The 7128-nt window shown below is 45.8% G+C and overlaps 1 long non-coding RNA gene across 1 annotated transcript; it reads right to left on the bottom strand.

Annotated features, from left to right (window-relative positions):
• Positions 1 to 2376: 2376 nt before the first annotated feature.
• LOC144113133 (uncharacterized) lies at positions 2377 to 7107 on the bottom strand. The gene is made up of 2 exons (XR_013310651.1): positions 6615 to 7107; positions 2377 to 2649 (listed from the first exon to the last, which is right to left on the bottom strand). It is a non-coding gene; the product is annotated as an uncharacterized LOC144113133 (long non-coding RNA).
• Positions 7108 to 7128: the final 21 nt, after the last annotated feature.

The raw sequence follows: 7128 nt of genomic DNA, 5'->3' as shown, positions 1-7128 counted from the left end.
TAGGTACTTTGCTGAGGGACTGCCACCATTCGGAACATGTACACCTGTGTGAGAGCAGACTGGCTGTTGAGGACACTGTAGACTCAGGGAAACTTCCTAGTAGTCATTTAAACCTAAGAGTGTCGTGCATATTATCTGTGCTGCAACAAAAACACAGCACGATTGTTAGTCTGCTGAAAAAGCTGCAAGAGAAACTTCAATTAAAAAAATCAGCTGGTTTCAGCCTGACTGATTCCCTCTCATGAAGAGCCAGCTCCCACATGAATTGATAGCCTCACAAGACCTGAGCAAAAGTTCTCTGTGTGAGCATTAATTGAAATATATTTCCATGGGTCTCTGTGTATTCATAAACCTGCAATATGGCGTAATGACACAGATTTGGTTACTGAATACTTACTTTTCTGGAAAGACAACCCAGAATTATAAATACTAGCATGAAGCATGAAAAACTTGAGTTATTTGGCCATCGGGAGTAGAAACGTAATTTAGAATGTAGAAGGCTGCTTAGAGTGCCCCTGTTGTTACACAATTTCTGAAAATATGACAACGTAGGAGCACAGTGACTACTGCCTAACTTTCAGTAGCACTTAGGCTGCAGAACAGATTTTTTTATATTAAAATGCCATAACAGAGACATCTGCATTAAAATGCACGTAAAACCTGACAAGAATATAATGAAGTTATGGTGTATTCCAAGACAACCCAGTCTCGGTGATGAGGCATGGTATAGTGCAGTGCCTTGGATTTATTCCAACTGCCTGAAGTTGTTTCACGTAATTTGAAATGATGTGTACGGAGTTTAGTTTTTGTAATTAGTCTGCATGAGAAATAGTCTCCTCTCACAAGGAATCAAACATGTAACATGGTTCGTGCAGCAGAATGGCTTCGTTACTGCATCACCACAGAGGTCAGGTCACATTTTTGAAGGTTTCACACAATGACATCAATGAAACCAGCATGGCAAAAGAATGTATAGCAGTAAAGGTGAACATGGAAGAGCAAAAGTAGCAAGGAGGGCACTGAACTTGGTACATATGTAACAATGACTGTCTATGAAGCTACACACTGCAGTGTGACATAATGTGTTACTTCACACTAACACTCAGTAAGAGTCTTTCCACAGGGGAACATTTTTCACCCTGTTGATGTGGCACATAGAAATCAATATTGTGCTTCTAGTTATGGTTCATGTTTAACGTCCCAAAGCGACTCATGCTATGGGACGTCACAGTGGAAGGCTCCAGAAAATTTTCGACCCCCTGAGCTTCTTTTACGTGCACTGACATCGCACAGCACACGGACCTCTAGCATTTCACCTCCATCGAAATGCGACCACCGCAGCCAGGATCGAACCCCCGCCTTTCGGGTCAGCAGCCGAGCACCATAACCACCGAGCCACCGCACCGGCTGTGTTAATGGTTAATTATGATTATCTTTTCATTCGTATACGAAAACCATATATATATTTAACTTTGAACTACTTTATGTAGAGTAAAAGGTTGTTAACTTCAATAGTTTACCTTACGTGCCGTTTAGCACACTGCAAGATGCACTGACATATAATTGGGTGCTTTCAGGATGTCTGTCAGCTTTCTCTTCATTAGGAAGTAAAAAAGAAACAATGCAACTTCTGAGCTTTTAAGTGAACTGTGAGCACATCGCTTAGTGCCGGGACAAATAAAGCATTCATCAATTAGTTTTAGTTAACGGGCAATGAAAAAAATTCTTACATCGACTTGAATCCATTTCTAGCACATTTCTTTTTACTCTTGGACCAGTGTTGTGATACCAAGCAAGAATGCTGCTTATGAACAAAGTATTAATGAGCATAAAAAGTATTCTTGAAAGTTAATGCTGACTGTATACTGCTGCAGAACTGACACACAGGTTAGCTAGTCTTCATCATCAGACTGGTCACATCCGGTACCAGGACTGTCGTCTCCCATTTATCTCTATTTGCTATGCCGTGCCCTGTGTCAGCTGTGGCTTCTTAAGGCCAGCAAATTTCCAGATGTCTTTTCGCCTGTGACTGTCTGCAGCCCATTTTTTGCTGCTGTCTTTCTGGTTCTTACCCTACCTTGGAATGTGGCTGTGTACCTATTAAAGTTTTGTTCTTCTGCTGTCTCTTAACATTTGTGCTATCATGTTTCTTTAATAGGTGACTGTGCTATCCTTAAATAGGGGGTTGTTGCAGGAGGTAACTAGAACACAGCATGGCACAGGCCCAGGCTAGAAATAAATATTGTCTGAAACAAGCACACATGCGGGGAGCACTTTTATTTTTTCCGCATCAACTGAAAATAAGAAATGCAAGCCACTGTTAAGCACGTGAATCATACTGTTTTTTTTAGAAAGTTAAAGCAAATGACAGCAATGTAATAAAAATAATTTATTCCTGCACAAGACAGTACATGAGTTCGCTGCATCACCCAAATTGCAACATCTCGACAGGGTATAGTACCTTGCAGTCAGCACAAGTGGTGTAACACAAATCAGTTGCTTGAAAGATGCACAAATCATATCGCAAACATGCAGATAGGTTTTCAGTTAACTTTTTCAGTATGCAGAGAAAATCCCAGTGAGGTGCTCCATCCGCATTTGTGGATGCAACTTGAGCAGCATCAGACCATTGTGTATGGAATGCAGTTCCTACAAACACAGACAAAATAAGGTGTGCTGGAATCTGAAAGGTTATATAAAAACGTATTTAGCCAGGCATGCAAAATGAGCACAGAGAATCACTTTCAAAATTGACGCCTTCATGTTGTACAGTAGCCCTGGCATGGCTTCAGTTAGTTTGTCTTGGTTTGCTTGTTCTGCAAATGTTAACACATCAGAATGCATAAAATATGCTCATTTTGTTACATAGCGATTTCATATGGTAGGAAAAACTATATCATTCAGACCTTTAAAACTGTTCAGACCTTCAATTTGCACACATGAGGTTGTAGCGTGCTATGGTGGTCCGGCCGCCAAAGACGGCGACATGCCCCAACACACCTGCCAAGCGTGAGCAGATTCGATTTTTCGTGGCTGCACAGTGGAATTGCAACGGCATGTTGTCCCAGTCGCATTTGACCGGGCGGTTCCTGTCAAATATATTTTGTGGAGAGCTGACAACGCCTTGTATCGGTACTTCTCCACAAATTTGGTGACTCCGGACTTCGCTTCTTTGCACTCTGCTTCTGACCTGCGCTTGCCTCAACCGCTTAGCTGGACTTACCGCCACCCAGAGCTCGAGACCCCAGCTGCCTGTGCCTGCCTGCCTTCCATCGTGCAAGCCATGGCCATGGATTCCTTCGCTCGTGTACCAACTCCGTTGCCTCTTACGCCACCTCCTCGTGAGCCCACAGTCTCCGCCCTCAAGCTCCCCAACTTCTGGTCATTAGACTCAGAACTTTGGTTCCTGAACATCAAGGCCTTGTTCCGTCAGCACCATGTCACTTCACATGATGACCATGTTCGACCACGTCATTGGTGCGCTCACGCCTACAACTGCTGCGGTTGTTCGCGACGACCTACGTTCTCCGCCTGCCGATCGCCCTTATGACCATCTTAAGGCGACGCTCATCCAGTGCACTTCTGAAATGGAGCCATGTCATCTGCAGAAGCTCCTTACCTCGGAGATCACAAGCCTACAAAGCTGCTGCGTAGTATGAACGCCCTGGCTGGAAATGTGGGTACTTCACACGACAGCGCACTCCTGCGGGACCTCTTCCTGCAGCGCCTGCCACCGCAGGTGCGCATTATCCTGAGCGTGCCTTCGTCTCAGACCCTGAAATTCCTGGCTGAGCTGGCTGATAAAGTCGATACCAGTAAGAAGGGAATTGGGTAGCGTTCAGGGACTGTGGCTTTGTTAAGCACATGGTGATCGCCACACAATCGCCAGACACCGCTCTTTTTTGGCACCACGTGGAGGGGCAATGCCCAAGGACTGCAGGAGGGAGAGACGCATGAAGCCAAGGTCCAGCATGTGTCCAAATTCATGCTTGGCAACAGCAAGGCGATACAGTGCGAGGTGACGAGCGCGAGCAAACATGGGAGGCCCAGTCATCACAAGTTTGCGAGAGAGCATAATTAACACAGGACAAGATATAAATTTTTTCTGTGGACTCCGGCATGCCCCTTATAGAAGTCTGAAAATTTTCCTCCCTTTGGTTTATGGGGGTTTAACGTCCCAAACCGACTCGGGCTATGAGGGACACCGTAGTGAAGGGCTTCGGAAATTTCAACCACCAGGGGTTCTTTAACGTGAACTTACATCGCATAGTACACGGGCCTCTAAAATTTTTCCTCCATCGAAATTCGACCGCCGCGGCTGGGATCGAACCCGCGGCTTTCAGGTCAGTAGCCGAGCACGGTAACCACTTAGCCACCGCAGTGGCCCTTGGAGTATAATTAGTGCCTGAAGGGATATATGACTTGGAAAGTCCACAAGTCCTCGAAAGAATTTCTAATAAAACAAAACATCTTGCAGTAAAAGGTTTCAGATGATATTCTGAAGGACATGAATATCTGGCTATCACTATGTGTTTTCAGAATTGCTGGTTATAACTCTTTTTTGAAGCAATTCTCTTGCAAATGTGCACGAGGCAAGAAAGTAGCAAATTTTTGTGTGCACTGACATCACACAGCACATGTAATTTTTCTTCCATCAAAATGTGGCTTGGAATTGATCGAACGTCCTTGGGCTCGGCAGCCAAACGCCACAGGCACTAAGGTAGGCGGCTTTGTTCACATCCACTACAGTACTCTCGGGATGAAATTTCTGTGTTTGCGTGGTGCTTAATTTTGCCCAGAGAGCTGCCTCTGCAGAAGACAACAGGGTGATCCTTCGAAAGCAAGTGCGTAGCTGGTGTTATTATACTCTTTACTCAACTGCAACAATGCGCAGGCCAGAACTGCAGGAGGGCCTCCAAAGTGTGACAGAATCTGGCAGTCATCCCTGTGTTTCAGTGCGAGCATCAGCTTCAATAATGTGGAATCTCTAGCTGTAAAGTGATTGCTCTCTGCCAGTGTGCAAGCAGATGGCGTCAATAGCACACTATTCGGTACTAAAAATAGCCAGGTCACAACAGCAGGAGGGCCTCCAAAGAATTTGGTAAGCACACAGAACAGAATATGCGACGCCACTTTTATGCTCTGTCTTCAGATGCTCCTGCCCAGGTCTTTTTATAAACAGATCCATTATTTAGCCACGACTGCGTCCATTTCTGTCACTGCTCCCAATGTGATCATGAAATAGCTGGAAGATAGAGCATTTACTTGGTTAATCCCATCTCCAAAGGTTTTTGTGCGCTACACCAATGACCCTTCCACGTCAGAAAGGCGTAACTACCTGCATTCACAACACATCCGAATAGCATCGAAAAGCCACCTAGTTCACAGTGGAGGGAGAAGTGAATAGACAGTTATTTTTTTGAACAATCCTTTGATGCTGCACTCTCATTTAGTGTGTACAGGATGTGTGCCCACACATGGCCTCTAAATAGAAAGCAGTTGCCACTCCTCTCCCTCGAGTAAATACAAGCATATGGCCAGAAGACATGAAAGGTGACGAGAAAAATGTCTGCAAAGATCTTTGCGCAAGAGGCTACTCAAAGCCATCATAAACTCGTGGAGCGGCAGCTGCCAGGCTCTTTGAAATGAAAAGTGGCAGAACAAGAAACTCGTGAACACCTCATGTACCTAGCAGCGAGTCATTGGCCCACATCTCACGGTCTTAGGATACTAAGGTACCAAACTTGAATGTACAACAGCTGACGGCATGCCACCAACAGACACACATTCGGGCATGATTTAGAGTATTCTGCCTACAGAATTTGGTGAAGTATACATTGGTGAAGCGGAAAAAACCAGTGCCGAGGCTGATACACCACTGCTAAGGTACTTTTGAGTGAGTCGGCTCACAGGTGTGAATCGGGATAGTTCCTGTATGAGTTAGACTGAGTAGACTCTTCTACCAGCCTTACCTTGCCACGTCTACAAAAACAGGTCCTCAAATGCGCTTGCTGAAAAACGCTGAAGCCAAAGGCCGTGATAGACTTGGTCAAGCAATGCATATTAAAGAAGGAAAAGAACCTGCTGTGCCGGACATATCTGGAATCGCGGATTAATCGAACCCACCAGGCACACCGTAGTCTCGGCAACGGCGCTTTTTTACACGCTTGTGCCCGGCGTTTATGACACATGCCGAGCCACAAGTCGCTACTCGTTTTCATCATGCACCACTTCACGTGAACAAGGCCCCCTCGATACATTAGTGGTGCGGGCGAGCTGTTACTCTATCGACCTCAACCCACAGTACGTGAACACGGCTCCTGAGTGGAAGCCGAAACGTCTCTAGCTTCAAACTGATTCATTTACGGCGTGTTCCGATTCTTTCGTATTCATGCCTATCCGAAAAGTAACGGCTGCCATCAAACTCCCGACTTTCTGAGCTAGTGAGCGCATTTCATTGAATTTCTGGCGTCCACGTATAACATTACTGAAACGCTTGATTTGCGCCTACTCTTATATTTGACGCGTTCAGCATCGCGAGAGGCTGCCCGGTTTGCCGGAAGTGCATTACTTTAGATCTTCCCAAGCTGAGTTTTGGGTTTCTGCTAGGTTACCTTCACACACCACCATAGCCTTGTCGCCAGACGAGCGCACCTGAAGTGGTCTATGAGCTGCGACTTCCGACTTAGCGGGCAGTTCTGCGTTTCAGCGATGACGCTCACATGTCGTCCGAACCAAAGGGCTGTGCTTCGTAGCCGATGCCTCTTGCGCTGACGAAATTCAGACTCGGACGGTTCGCTGTGTTGTGCACATCGGGCCTACGTTGCACGACGTGCTTGGGCTTCGGTTCTTTGATGCTTGTTGCCAAGACTCAAAGCGTGAATCTTCCCCTTGATATCCTTGCTTTGGCTGCGAAGATCGTCGCTGGTCTTTACTTCACCATGAGTAGAAGGCGCCAGCACTGTTAGCTTCAATACCTATTTTGAATGCCTCAGAAAAAAAGGTTGAAGAAAATCAACTTCCAACAGGGCTGTTGTCCCGAGATCGAGCATTCGTGATGGTTTGGATTTGTTCGACTTTGAGCCTTTGTGTTTTGATACGAGGCGACGAGGCTTTGCGAGCGTTTTA

The sequence above is a fragment of the Amblyomma americanum genome, chromosome 1, assembly GCF_052857255.1.
Source record: "Amblyomma americanum isolate KBUSLIRL-KWMA chromosome 1, ASM5285725v1, whole genome shotgun sequence".
Classification (NCBI taxonomy): domain Eukaryota; kingdom Metazoa; phylum Arthropoda; class Arachnida; order Ixodida; family Ixodidae; genus Amblyomma; species Amblyomma americanum.
Note: the sequence above shows the minus strand (reverse complement) of the source record. Positions and strands in the feature narration are given on the sequence as shown.